The 15,126-nt window shown below is 44.3% G+C and overlaps 1 non-coding gene across 1 annotated transcript; it reads left to right on the forward strand.

The window, feature by feature from the left end:
* Nucleotides 1-3,838: 3,838 nt before the first annotated feature.
* On the forward strand, nt 3,839-3,911 carry TRNAR-CCU (transfer RNA arginine (anticodon CCU)). Its single transcript has one exon. It is a non-coding gene; the product is annotated as a tRNA-Arg (tRNA).
* Nucleotides 3,912-15,126: the final 11,215 nt, after the last annotated feature.

A 15,126-nucleotide genomic window follows, 5' to 3' on the forward strand; every position in this document is an offset into this window, starting at 1 on the left:
AGCCAGTTTTAATAGTTTCTGTGTTTCTAGGAATTTGACCATCTCTCCTAAGTTATCTAATTTGCTGACATATAGTTGCTCATTGTATTCTCTTACAATCTTTTCATTTCTGGAGGGTCAGTAGAAAAGTCCCTTCTTCTTTTTTTAGTTTTAAATATATCAGTCTATTTATTTATTTATTTATTTATTTATTTATTTATTTATTTATTTATTTAAAGTAAGTTCTGTGCCTAACACGGGGGCTGAACTCATGACCCCAAGATTGAGAGGCATGTGCTCTACCCACTGAGCCAGCAGGGTGCCCCATAATGTCCCCTCTTTCATTTCTGATTCTAGCACTTTGAATTTCTTTTCTTTCCCCTTGGCCACCCTCGCTAATGATTTGTCAACTATGTTGATCTTTTCAAAGAACCAATTTTTGAGTTCATTGATTTTCTCTATTGTTTTTCTACTCTCTAATTTCTGTTCTACTTCTCAGTATTTCCTTTCTCTGCTTGTTTTGGGTTTAATTTGCCTTTCATTTTCCAATGTCATAAGGTGAAAGCTTAGCTTATTAGGTTTCTTCTTTCTAAAAGGTGTTTAGAGCTATTAATTTCCCTCACAGCAAATATGCAAGCTCTAATTTGTTTTCATTTTCATTTCTTTCTCTCTCTTTTTTTTTTAAAAGATTTTATTTGTTTATTCATGAAAAAAGACACAGAGAGAGGCAGAGGGAGAAGCGGTGAGCCTGATGCGGGACTTGATCCCAGGACCCCGGGATCACGACCTGAACCAAAGGCAGACACTCAACCTCCAAGCCACCCAGGAGTCCCTCATTTTTATTCATTTCAAAGTATTTTCTAATTTCCTTGTGGATTCTTCTTACTGAACGTAGTGCTGCAATATCCAAATGCCTTGGACACATTAGCTGTACTCAATGCAGCATTAGGCACAGTAATTACTCCCTCTTTAAAATTCTCTCTTCTTCCAAAGTTAAACAAAAACATTTTTAACTGCTTTTCCTCTACCTGTTTATTCTTATTCAGAGAATTTCATGGACTCCTCTTCTTCCACTAAAGCACTAAATGTCAATGTTCTTTGTCATTCTCCAGCAGGACAAAAATAGACCTGTGTCCCCAAGAATCAGGATGAAACTGAAGATGTCCACCTTGCTTCAGCCTATTGTATTTTCCAAGGGTTTAGACAGATGTATAATGACCTATATCTGTCATTATAAGATACAGAGCAGGGTATTTTATTTGCCCTAAAAATCCTCTGTGCTTTGTATATTCATCACTTCCCCCACTCTCCGCTCTGGCAACCACTGACCTCTTTACCGTCTTTACAATTTTACCTTTTACAGAGCGTCATGTAGTTGGAATCATACAGTATAGAGCCTTTTCAGATCGGCTTCTTTCACTTAGTGATACATAGTTTAGTTTCCTCCATGTCTTTTCATGGCTTGATAGCTCATTTATGTTTAACCCTGACCAGTATCCCATTATCTGGATGGACCACACTTTCTTTGCCCATTCACCCACTGACGGATGTCTTGGTTGCTTCTCAGTTTTGGCAATATAAATAGATTTGTCATAAACATCCATGTACAGGGTTTGTGTGGACCTAAGGTTTCAACTGCTTTGGATAGAACTAAGAAGTGCAATTGCTGGATTTGTATGGTAAAAATATGTCTAGTTTTGTGAGAAGCTGCCAAACCGTCTTCCAGAGTGGCCGTACCATTTTGCATTTCTACCAGCAAAGAATGAGAGTTTTGTTGCTGCCACTGCTTGCCAGTGTTTGGTGGTGTCCATGTCACAGATTTTGGCCATTTTACTAGGTGGTGTACATTCCATTCACTCTTCACAACATCCCTAGATGTTATCTAATTCATGGAATAGCAAACAACTTATAAGAGGTGAAGTCACGGGTGAAGCCACCCACTGGGTGGCTCAGTGGTTGAGCGTCTGCCTTCAGCTCAGGCCATGATCCCAGAGCCCTGGGATCGAGTCCCATCAGGTTCACTGCTTCTCCCTCTGCCTATGTCTCTGCCTCTCTCTGTGTCTTTCATGAATAAATAAATAAAATCTTTTTTTAAAATTTTTTATTTAATTTTTAATTTTTATTTATTTATGATAGTCACAGAGAGAGAAAGAGAGAGAGGCAGAGACATAGGCAGAGGGAGAAGCAGGCTCCATGCACTGGAAGCCCGACGTGGGATTCGATCCCGGGTCTCCAGGATCGCGCCCTGGGCCAAAGGCAGGCGCCAAACCGCTGCGCCACCCAGGGATCCCAATAAATAAAATCTTAAAAAAAAAAAAGAGGTGAAGTCATGATTTAAATCTGGTTACTTAGATTTCAAAACCTGAGCTCTTTTCTGTGCAAAAATACAGGCTTTTGGAGAATCTTCCACATTATCTGCACATACAATATCTTAAAAAAAAAAAAGAAAAGAAAAGAAGATTTGATTGATTTATTTATTTTAGAGAGAGGGGGAGAGAGAGAGAGGATAACTGTGTGAGCAAGCAGGGAGAGGGGCAGAGGGAGAGCAGGGGAGGGAAAGAGGGAATCCAGGCAGATTCCTGGCTTCCTAGCTGAGAGCAGAGCGCAGAGCCTAACAGGCCTCAATATCTCGATCCTGAGAGCATGACTGAGCTGAAACCAAGAGCTGGACACTCACTTGGCGGCGCCACCCAGGGGCCCCTTACCCGCACATGGGGATCCTGACATGGAGACAGATGTAGCTCCCCATGTGATTCACCAGCATGTCTGACATGAAAGCTCTCTCTCTTGCATTATTGCTATTCCCTTTAAATGCATGTAGTAGGTTTTTTTGTTTGTTTGTTTGTTAAGATTTTATTTATTTATTCATGAGAGACACAGAGAGAGACTCAGAGGCACAGGTAGAGGGAGAAGCAGGCTCCATGCAGGGAGCCCGACATGGGACTCGATCCTGGGGTCCCGGGGTCACGCCCTGGGCCGAAGGCAGGCGCTAAACCATTGAGCCACCCAGGGGTCCCCATGTTGTCAAAACTTTATAAACCGTAGACTCTGAAAGAATATTAGAGTCATCCTCAGTCCCAATACATCAAGCTTATGAATAATGATGCATATGTCCTTGGGGACATTTTTCCATGCATATATTTGAGTACTAAAACCTAGGATGGCATTATATTTTTCCGAATGACTTCCTTAATGTAACATTAAAGTGTAGCAACATACTACGTTTGTGTCTGTGGTTATAGCCTGTGCCATCATTTGCTTAACCACCATCTTATTGAAGGCAATAGGTCTTTTATTTTTCCCTTTAAGTTTTTCAGGCCTCTGTAGCTCTCTGATTCGTCCTCCACGTCCCCACATTCCATGTTCGTAAACCTTGGCCACCGTTCTGCTAGCCTTAGTGGAGAGCAGAGGCTGCGGGCCTGCAGGCTCTCATCCCCGGCAGGAGGAGCAGCCCCGTGGGGACAGGGGCGCACACAGGCCCTGCGCTGTCTGTGGCTGCAAGGACCATGTCGCTTGGCACCTTCACAACTAGCTGGGGAGCCAGACAGTTTACAAACCATCATCAAACATCAATAAAAGCTGTGATTAGCGCTATGGAGAAGGTAGGGGACAGGAGGGAATACCATTTGGATTGGAAAAGGGTCAGGGGACGCTTCTGAAGCACAGTGACATCTAGGCTGAAGTCTGGAAGGCTGGCTGGAAGCCAGTTGGGTGTTGAACAGGGAGAAGCAGTCGAGGCGAAGAGGACAGCGTGTGTACATGCCTCCCGGGGTCCGCAAGATACTGGGTGCATGGGTGGGGATTGACAATATTTATTCGTTTGGGGAAAAAGATCAAGAATCTCCCATTTTGAGGGGGTGCCTGTTTGGCTCAGTTGGTAGAGTGTGTGACTCCTGAGCTCAGGGTCGTGAGTTCAAGCCCCACATTGGGCACAGAGCCCACTTAGAAGAAAATAAGAGAAAAAGAGAATCTTTAGCTTTGGACATGATCACCTTGAGATGTTGTGACATAAAAAGAAATATGCCTTTGGTGTCTGCTCCCAGGCCCTGGCACAGGACTTCTAAAACCCTTGTCACTTCCTGAGTGCTAGAGTGAGAGGAGATTATTCATAACAAGCCCCCTCGGCACCTGGGGGGCTTGGTGGTTGAGCGTCTGCCTTTGGCTCAGGGCCTGATCCTGGGGTCCTGGGATCGAGCCCCGCATCGGGCTCCTCGCAGGGAGCCTGCTTCTTCCTCTGCCTCTTTCTCTGTGTCTCTCATGAATAGAGAAATAAAATCTTTTAAAAAATAATAATAATAAGCCCCTTTCAACCACACTTGATTTTATTCTAATGAGGTGACTCTTGTAGGATGGAGGCTCCTTATCAGAGGGTTGGAACTTTCCAATTTCCACTCACCCTTGGAAAAAGGAGAGGGGCTGGAGACGGACCTAATTACCAATGGCCAATGAATTAATCAGTTGTGCCAATGTGATGAGTCCTCCTCAAAAATCTGAACAACAGCATTTGGAGAGCTTCTGAGTCGGTGAATGCTTGGAGGTACTGAGAGGATGGCATTTCCAGAGGGGACCCAGAAGCTCTGCACACATTCCCACCCCCCACGCCCACCCCCTGTACCGTGTCCTGTGCGGCTCTTCCATTTGGCTGTTCCTGAGTTGTGTACCTCCCCACAGCAGACCTGTAGTAGTGAGTGTTTCCCTGAGTTCTGTGAGCCATCCTGGCAAGTCATGGAACCAGAGAAGAGGGGCATGAGAATCCCTCGGTCAGAGGTACGGGTGGCGTGGGGTGCCCGGGTGGTGTAGTCAGCTGGGTTTCTTGACTTTTGGTTTGGGCTCCGGTCATGATCTCAGGGTCCTGGGATGGAGCCCTGCATCAGGCTCCGCTCTGCACTCAGGGCGGGTCTGCTTCGGGATCCCTCTCTCCCTCTGCCCGTCCCCTTGCTCTCTTGCTTTCTCTCTCTAAATAAATACATCTTCAAAAAAAAAAAATTTCTCGTGTGGAAATACCCCACACATTTTGTGTCAGAATCCTGAGTCTAGACAATTTTTTATTCCCTTTTAGATGCCCATGACATATTCAAGGGGAGATGTAGTACATAACTGGATATGAGTTTGGAGCTACAAAATGGGTTTAGACTAAATAGTGAGGGGCACCTGGGTGGCTCAGCAGATTAAGTTTCTGCCTTTGGCTCAGGCCATGCTTTCCAGGTCCTGAGATCGAGCCCCATATCCGACTTCCTGCTCAGTGGGGAGTCTGCTTCTCCCTCTCCCTTTGCTTGCCACCCTCCCTCATGCACGTGTGCATGTGTGTGCTCTCTCTCTTTCTCTCTCTCTCAAATAAATAAAATCTTTTTCTTTTTTTAAGATTTTATTTATTTATTCATGAGAGACACAGAGAGAGAGAGAGGCAGAGACACAGGCAGAGGGAGAAGCAGGTTCCATGCGGGGAGCCCGATGCGGGACTTGACCCCCAGGCCCCTGGATGAGGCCCTGAGCTGAAAGCAGAGGCTCAACCGCTGAACCACCCAGGCGTCCCAATAAATAAAATCTTTTTAAAAATGTTAAATTTTAATTGACTTATATTTCAATAGAAATTTACTAGAATTATAGTAACTGGGAAAAAAAATCACTGGTGAGTATGTGAGAAATTAGTCGCCAAATTAGGTGCCTTTTCCAACCAGGGGAAAAATATCTGAGTGTGTCTTTAATTTACTCTTATTTTCCTTAAAAGAACAAAGCTTTAGTCTGGTGATTAATGCTCTTGAAGCCTGCGGGGGTCCCAGCTGGCAGCCATAGTAGCTGTTTCAAATCCAAAGAGGAAAAGTGTTTGTGTCTGCTTAAAAATGGAGTAATTAATGATGTGGGAAAAGTATTTTTCCTTTGTTTGTCTCTCAACACGATGGCTTTGTCTGATAAGGGATAGAGTATTAGGATTGAATAGGAATATGCTAGGGAAAACACATGGGAGCTGATATGTCTGGGCTGTATGAAGAATGCTCAGACGTTCAGAAGTAAGCTGCAAAGATCAAGATGGCATCTTAGTGTCTAGAGAATTCCAAATATAGAACTCCTAGAAACCGATGACATCCACATGGAGTTTTGGACACCTCAGCAGTATTCATAAGAATTGGGAAAGTAGAGTTTTTGTAAGGGGGAGTGAGGACAGGTTTCCTGGTAACAAAGCAATGGTTGGGGATCATTTTTTCCGGAAGAGGATGTGGGAATGTGGGCTGGCAGCACTGAGGAGAAGATGCAACTTCTTGGCCCATGGCCTCCGTCCAGTGGCTTCATGTTCATCTTTGATCTCAGCTCAAATCTAAGGAAGCGAAGCCTAGCCTGCTCATCTGCTAGTCCTTCCCCCCACCATCCAGATGAGGCCCCTGTCCTAGGCTCCCATAGAATCCGTCCTTCCTTGACAGCATCTGACACCGCTGTAATTACATCATTCACTGGGTAGAGGAGTAAGGATCCTAGTCCACAGCTTAGGTGGGCAAGAAATGTAACAACTTATACTTCAAGATTCCATTCAACCATTGTGGTAGAAATCATATTTGGGGTCCCAAAAGATTCTAAAGTTATGTAGGATTAAGTTTCTACAGTTGGAGGGAGGAAGAGAAGGACAAGAAGGCATTGGGGAGTGACCGCTTTGTCTTAAGTGTTATCTGTCCATGAAGCTGTCTGTTAAGATACCTAGAGTCCAATCTGGTTGGTTCTATTTCCTTAAGTACCTAGGTCATTGGACAACAGCAGCCGGAGAAACCCCTGGAAAAACTTTTTGCCCTGCCCCAACCTCCTCTGGAGCAATGAACACAGCTTCACTATTTTATTTTATTTTTTTTAAAGATTTTATTTATTCATTCATGGGAGACACAGAGAGAGAGGGGCAGAGGCACAGGCAGAGTGAGGAGAAGCAGGCTCAAGGAAGGGAGCCTGATGTGGGAATCGATCCTGGGACTCCAGGATCATGCCCTGGGCCAAAGGCAGGCGCCAAGCCGCTGAGCCACCCAGGGATCCCAACACAGCTTCACTATTTTAATTGGGACAAAGCAAGGGAAGGAAAGCTGAGAGGGCAAATATTGGTGAATATTTTAAAAATTTTTTTTTTTTTAAATTTATTTATGATAGTCACTGAGAGAGAGAGAGAGAGCGCCAGAGACACAGGCGGAGGGAGAAGCAGGCTCCATGCACCGGGAGCCTGATGTGGGATTCGATCCCGGGTCTCCAGGATCGCGCCCTGGGCCAAACGCACGGGCCGAACCGTTGCGCCACCCAGGGATCCCTGGTGAATATTTTTAAAATAGTAGTTCAAACATATATTTACTCTGGGAATGTGTAGTAAAGTTATGTGGAAGAAATAATTCACCAGTCTTCACCAGTCTAGTGTGGAAGCTTATTTGAGTCCAGTGTGGAAGCTTAAGCTTCTCTAAAAAAGAAAAGAAAAGAACATTTAAAAATATCCAAAGGTAGAAACAACCCGAGTGTCCCCTGATGACGAGGTAAACACAATATGGGCTGTACGTACAATAAGATTTGTTCAGCCTTAAAAAGAAAGGAAATTCTGTCCATAGTACAACATGAATGAACCTTGACCACACATAGGAAATAAGCCAGTCACAAAAAGACATACTATATGATCCACCTACATGAGTGTAGTCAAATACATAGAGATAAAAAAGCAGATTTGATGGTTGCCAAGGGCTGGGAGAGAATGGGGAGTTAGCGGCTAATGGGTACCGAGTTACACAGTTTTGTAAGATGGAAAGAGCTATGGGGATGGAAGGTGTTGACAATTGCCCAACAATGTGGATGTACTTACAGCCACTGAACAGTACACTTAAACATGTTTAAATCTGCATTCATTGGATAAAGGCAACTTTAATAAGAAACACAATATAGTGGCATAACTAATTTTTGTGTTGTGCATATTTGATCACAATAAAAATATTATCCAGGGACATCTGGCTGGTTCAGTCGGAGGAGCATGTGATTCTTGATCGGGGGTTGTGAGTTTGAGCCTCACGTTGGATGTAGAGGTTACTTACATGAATAAAAAAAAACTTTAAAACTTGAAAAAATATTATGCAAATACATGTGTAATTAGTTGCTTAATATCTTTCTCTTCAGCTGGAAAAGGAGCTCTGTAAGAGTGGAACCTTGTCCATCTTATTCACTGCTCTATGCCCATCATTCAGCACAGTGTCTAGCATGTAGCAGTAACTCCATAAATATTTGTTCAATGAATAAATAGCCCCGAGAGCGGGATTTGGGGGACAATGTATGCCTCAGGAAAGTAATACTCCGTATAATGATTTACGGAAGAAACACTGGCAGGATATTGCATAATTTGCTACTGATAATATTTAGTTGCCATAGTGCTTGGGCATTTGTGAGCATATATCTTGATTAAATATAGAAAGAGGAAAAATAAGTATCACATTACATACCTATAGCCATGCTCTTTTATTTTTAAAAGAATTCATTTATTTATTTAAGAGAGAGAGACAGAGAAAGAGAGAGACAGAGCATGGAGGGCAGGAGCAGAGGGAGAGGGACACACAAATTCCCCGAGGAGCAGGGAGTCCTATGTGGGGCTCGATCCCAAGACCCTGTGATCATGACCTGAGCTGAAGTCAGATGCTTAATTGGCTGAGCCACACACACACATTTTTTTTTTAAGAAAAGATTTTATTTATTTATTTATTTATTTATTTATTTGAGAGGGAAGAGTGTGAGCAGGAGCTGGGAGAGGGCAGAGGGAGAGTATATCCACACTTTTAATCACTTGGTCCCTTGCAGAAGAGGGCTTCTTCCTGTTGAGCCTTTTAATATGATGATGATTCTTAAAATAATGTTTATTGCATTTTCATAGATTAGCACAAATCTTCGCCTATCAGATTAGACCTAAAATAAACACGCCAGCTTTTTAACTACGGAAAGTAAAAACAGGAAGGATGTAGCAGGGAAGTGGGGACAGAGAACTAGGGAGTGGAAGGGGGAAAAGCTTGGCTCTAGGGAAGCAAGCAATTGCAACTGAAAATAATATTTACTGAAATTAAAAATTCATATATATTTTGAAAGCCTATACCTGGGAATATCCCACAGAGACAAAACCACTTGTTCAAAAAGACACACGTACATGGATGCCATTGCAACATTACTTGTTGTGACACAAAGCTGGAAACAAAGCCCATGGGTGAATAATTTACAGTGCACAATATCATAAGTTATTGTTCAGGCATTAAAGAGATGGAATTAAATCTAAACCCACTGACTTCGAGAGATTTCCAGGAGGTACTGTTAAGTGAGAAGAGAAAAATGCAGAAAAGTATAAAATATACACTGAGCTGAGGCCTGTGGAGGGTTATATATAAAAGTGTGTATATTTTTTGTAAAGCAAAAAAAGAGATAAGAACCCCTCCAAATCCCTATACCCAAGTTTGTGAGCATGGAGAAAAATCTGCGAGAACGCACAGTTGGCTGGTGATCCAGCTTGTGAGTGGGTTGGTATGGGAATGTCTGGTGTTGGGAGGGAGGAAGAAGAGGAAAGGAAGGAGGAAACCAAGTGGAAAAGAAAAAGCGTCGCACTAAAACAATAAAAGCACATACGACTTGCATTTATGTAAAATTTATGTGGCATAGAAAAAAATTAAAAATTGTGCAGAGAAAGCTAACCTGTTTCCTCCCCAGGTGAAAGCTGAGAGCAGTTCTTCAGCTCTGCTGCCATCGTTTCTGAAACCGCTCACGTTAGTGGCAGAGGGACGGCCTCAGGGAACACTGACCTCTGGGAGACACCAAGATTCTTGGCCGTGGTGGGCTTTCCTTTTTCCTAACCTGGGGAATGGCCTGCTGACTGGCATGTAGGAAGCCAAAATGCTTATTTATAATAATAGACATGAAGGTGGTCCCGAGGACCTTACCAGAGGCTCCCAGAGGTAAAAACATACACGAGAATTGAGTGAGAAGGAAAGAGTATGGGAAAAAACTCTGGGAGGGTGCCATCTCTCATGCACTCCGGGATCTAACGTAGATCCAGGAAGTGAGAATCACCTTTGTCAAAGTGTTCCACTGTGTGATCTGTGGTATATGATGTAAGGTGTATGGTAGAGAAGAGGTGGGTGCTGTGGAAAAACAACATATTGCAGTGGCTCAGAGTTTGGACTCTGGTCAAGTGGCCCTGGGTCCCACCCTGCCTTCGCTGGAGATTGCTGGATGCCTTAGTAAGAGACACAAAACAGTGGCTGAAATAAGAAAATAGGTTAATGCCTCCTCAACTCCTGATCGTTAGTTGAGGGTTGATCTGAAGGTTCTACGGGGATGGAGACGGGGATGGAGACGCAAGTCCTTTTCATCCCTCATCCCTGCAAATGTGAAGGCCATTCACCATTGGATTTGCCTCCTAGCCAGTGAGAGAAAGAAAAAGGAAAGGGAGGGGCTGTGTGCTCCTTTCCTTCCAAAGGTGACCCTCAGGAGGTGAACTCTTCACATTGGCGAGGGGCTCATCCTAGGGCTGCACCTAGCTGCAAGGGATGCGGAAATATGGTCTCTGGCTGGTTTGTGTCCAGATGAAATTCTCATTACTCAGGAAGACAGGGAGATAAGATATTTGTGCCCAGATCTCAGAACTGTATCCTAATAAACTGAGATAAAATGGTAGAGTGAACTCTGAAAGTATAAAGAGGGGTCCCAATCCAGTCTGGGTTGGGGGGCGGGTCAGAGAACTGACTTTTCCCGGAGGCAGTAATTTTGAACAGAGGCCTCGGGGAGTTAACTAGATGAAGCACGGAAGAGAATCCTAGGGAGAGGGAACAGTGTGCACAAAGGCCCCCCAAATGAGAGGGACAAGCATGTTTGAGGAAGTGAAAAAAAGGTTTGGTTTAGGCAAATACAGAAATCAGTTCTCTTCCCAAGGGCCCAAGGCTGGCTGGTGAAATATGTTCTAACATGCACATCGGCTCTCAAAGACACCGTTTCTTTTCTGTGGCTTGGAACGATCCCACTGTGGTCCGGCCGGCAGCCCAGAGAGAGCTGACATTGGTTTGGAAAAGTCTCATTATTCCTTACGTAAGACCCGAGTAAGTGACTGAAGTCCTTGTGCCTGTTGGCCTTAGAATTGGACAAAGTGTGCCTTGTTTGTGTTATTTATGATTTCAAGTAACCTTACAAAATAGTCCTATAATTTCCTATACTACATTCAAATGTGGTGGCTTTGAAAATCATTTGCCTTTTCACATCAAAGGAACAAATTGGCAGTTGGATTATGGATCCACCTTGCCACGTGGGAGGTGAGAGCTACAGTAATCGTTGACTCACAGAGGCTCATTTCCATACCCAGCACACGAAAATCCGTTTCATTACTTTATAGTTTCACCTCCTATTAGAGCCCTGTTAAGTGTGAGTCATAGTAAACCTGAGGTCCTAGAATTTGAGAGGCCGGTATAAAAAATTCATGAAATCTTTCTGCACTGCTTACTCTACTTTTCCTTGTTGCAACTGGGTAATTGTTTTTAGAATATTAATGTGCCTTTCTCCTTCACTTTCCCAAGGACATAAGTTTCCCCTTAGTCGGTTCTAGGCATGTATCTGATTTGGAGGAGGTGAAAATCCGTTATGGGAGGAAAGCAAAGAGGAACACTGGGTCATTTCCAACTTGGGGCATTTATAGCCAGGATTAGACAGTGGGGCTTTTGTCTTGAATATGGATTTTGCAGGTGAGCATCTTGAGTGTGTCCCCAGAACCAGGGAGTGTAGAAAAAGCGTGGTGACATATAGACGAGACAGCCCCAAGGAGGGCTGCTAGATTAAAAGCACGGTGCCCTGTTAAATATGAGTTTCAAGTAGTTAATGAAAACTTTTAAAATGTAAGTATGTTCTCAATATTGCACGCGACGTACTTACACTAAGAAATTATTTGCTGTTTAGCTGAAATTCAGATTGAGCTGGGCATCTAGTATTTTTATTTGCTAAGCCTGGCAAGCCTGTCCCTAATTTCCAGGACAACCAGGCAAGTAATAGTAGGAAAATGAGGGAAAATGAGGGAAACCTAGAGCAAGCCAGGCGTACTGACCATACAAACTTTTTTTTTTTTCTTTTGACCGTACAAACTTTGAAGCCCTGTTCTCTATTTGAGCAGAGCCTGCACCTACTATGGAATCAGAAAATACCAGATACTTGCTTTCCTAGCTTCCCTTAAAAATAAGTGAGGCACATGCCAGTCAGATCCATCTTCCCTGACTTTGATTTGAAAGCTGGGATTTGGAAGAAGCAAGTGTAGCACAGAGACTATTCCGGCGTTGGGTGACGACAGTGACCTCGGCTGCGTCCTGTGCCCAGTGTTGTCAGTGGAGGAACCTGTGGGGTCCAGTGTCCATGGCAACAGCGGTGTTTCTAAGGCCTTATTGTGAGCCTTGTTCCTCACTGCAGAGCCTTGGTGCCTGGTTCTGGCCCTCCCAAGGGTCCTGCAGGCTATCCAATGCCTTCTGGTGAGTTCTTTTGTCCCTTGACTCTGCCAGAGTCAATTCTGCTCCTTGCACCTAAAATCAATGAGCGATAAATGAAATAAAGGCCTTCTCAGGCATGAGAAATTGTGGAGAGAAGAACAGAGGAGCAAGCGACAGAAGAGATAGGAGAAGAGAGTGGGCAAAAATGTGCTTGGAGAGGGAGCAGAACATAGGTAAGTTAGGGAGGACGGAGGCCTTCTTAGAGGGTGCACCTGTGCCCATCTGCCCTACCCAAGTCATTCTGGGGGTTCACAGCCTGTTCTGGTTGCCTGATTGGGTTCGTAAGGACCAGGGTCCACTTAGATTGTGCTGTGCTTACGCTCTACAGGCTTATAAAATATTTTGGGTTTCTTTCTTTGTTTTTAATTTGTTTTAATTGTGGTAAAAAAAATCCCACATAACCTAATATTTAGCATCTTAACATTAGTTCAGTAGTATGAAGTACTCAACATTGCCATAAAGCAGATCTCCAGAACTTACTAGTCTTGCAAGTATGAAACTCCATATCTACTAAACAGATGTCCCCCTTGCCTCCCTCCCTGCAGTCCCTTTGTTTCTATGATTCTGACTACTTTGGATCCTACAAGTAGGATCATATAGTATTTGTCCTATTTCACTTGGCACGATACCCTAAAGGTTCATTCATTTGGTAGCACGTGACAGGACTTCCTTCCTTTTAAAGGCTGAATATGAAGACTCCTAACTCTGGGAAATGAACTAGGGGTGGTGGAAGGGGAGGAGGGTGGGGGGTGGGGGTGAATGGGTGACGGGCACTGAGGGGGGCACTTGATGGGATGAGCACTGGGTGTTATTCTGTATGTTGGCAAATTGAACACCAATAAAAAATAAGTTTATTATTAAAAAAAAAAGAAAAAAACAAAAAAAAACAACAAAAAAAGGCTGAATAACATGCCATTGTATGTACACGTCACAGTTTATTCGTTCATCCATCGATGGACACTTGGGTCACTTCCATGTCTTGGCTATAGTGAAAAATACTGCTATAAACACGAGAATGCAGGTATCTCTTCAAGGGCTTTTAATTTTTTTTTTTTTTTGCTTTTAAATATTTTGAATTGCTCCTGGTTGCAACCATTTTCTCTTGGTGGGGCAGAGGGAGTTTCTGAGGTTCAATGGCCAAAGATGCCTTGATTCCAGTATGGCACCAATAAACTATAGAGTTCAGCTGAGGAGCTCAACATATGGTGAAAATGTTGTTCTAAAGCAAAGTCCTGTGCAGGGAAGAGTGTCCGAGCAAGAGTCGATTGGGAGTCACAGACCTCAGAGTGGGGGGGGTTGTGGGGCAATGAGGGCTCAGAGTCCATAGGGTGCTGCTGGCTGGTTGAGTCCAGCTAAGTTAGACCAAAGTAACCTCAGACTTTCAGCCTCAAATGCCAGCATGGTAGGCAGCACCCAAGGGGAAAAACGAGCTGTCATAGGTTAACTGTTCCTGGACATCATGAGGCTGGAAAAACCATAATCCTCAGCACTCTCTTGGGAAGAGAAGCAGAGGGCCAGGTGAGCTATCTGGGAGACACATGTTACCCGCATGGATCATGAAACTATTGTATTAGCTGCCTCGGTATTACTTCTGTTCCAGGCAAAGGTGTGGGAAGGGCCGAGAAGGAAGACTAGGTTAGTGATGGATTCAATTAAATTAAACTAAAAATTAGTTTTCCTTCTGCATATCCCAAAAATGTATGTTAGCTTTTTGGGATCCTGCTGTATTTCCCCGCTTCCCAACCAACATCGCGGGCTCCAGCCCCACAGGATGCCCATCACCCATCACCACCCCGGCCCTGGAAGAGCCTCTGGAGCTCTGAGCAAGTCGCGCAGCGGTTGCTGTGTGCATCCTGGAGAAAATCAATGGTTTCCAAGGTGCCTCAGCTGCAAACTCTGTGCTTCCTCAGTTCATTCTGTTCTCTCGCTGCGGAACTCTCCCTTCAAGAGCCATACCAGATGCCACAACTGGGAGATTTATTGAGGTCTATGCTCCATCCTGTGTTCTCTCTCCAGGAAGAATTATTATTTTTTAAAGATTTTTATTTATTTATTTGAGAGAGAGAGAGAGAGAGAGGGAGAGAATGAGAGCAGGGGAGGGGCAGAGACAGAGGGAGAAGCAGACTCCCCCTGGGCAGGGAGCCCGATGACCTGGGGCTCGATCCCAGGACCCCAGGATCATGACCCAAGGCAAAGGCAGATGCTTAGCTGACTGAGCCACCCAGGCACCCCTCCAGGCACCATTTGCCTCCTGCCTCTTGCCTCCAGTTGATGGCCGTCTGTCGGTCTGCCTCACCGGGCCTCGAGCACACTGAGGGCAGGGGGCACGGGGTTTCATCGTTATACCCCAGCTCCTGACCCAGAACCTGGAGGAGTTGGGCCCTAACAAGTGTTAGCTGAACAAACGAGCTCTCTCCTTTGTCTTTCCTGTTTAACCTTCCCAATCTCACATCCAAATGGCCTTTAATTGTATTTATCTTTGATCTAGATACCGGTAAGGGTCTATTCCTACTCATTTATTATAACATTTGGTGAAAGCCTTGCACACAATAGGCACTCATATGTGGTCGGTTTGACTGGATGTCTTGGTTTCATGCCTTTGCTTACAGAATGCCAGTATTTGAAGAGACCCTACGAGCCACCTAGTACAACC

This window comes from Vulpes vulpes, chromosome 6 (assembly GCF_048418805.1).
Source record: "Vulpes vulpes isolate BD-2025 chromosome 6, VulVul3, whole genome shotgun sequence".
NCBI classification, from domain to species: Eukaryota; Metazoa; Chordata; class Mammalia; order Carnivora; family Canidae; genus Vulpes; species Vulpes vulpes.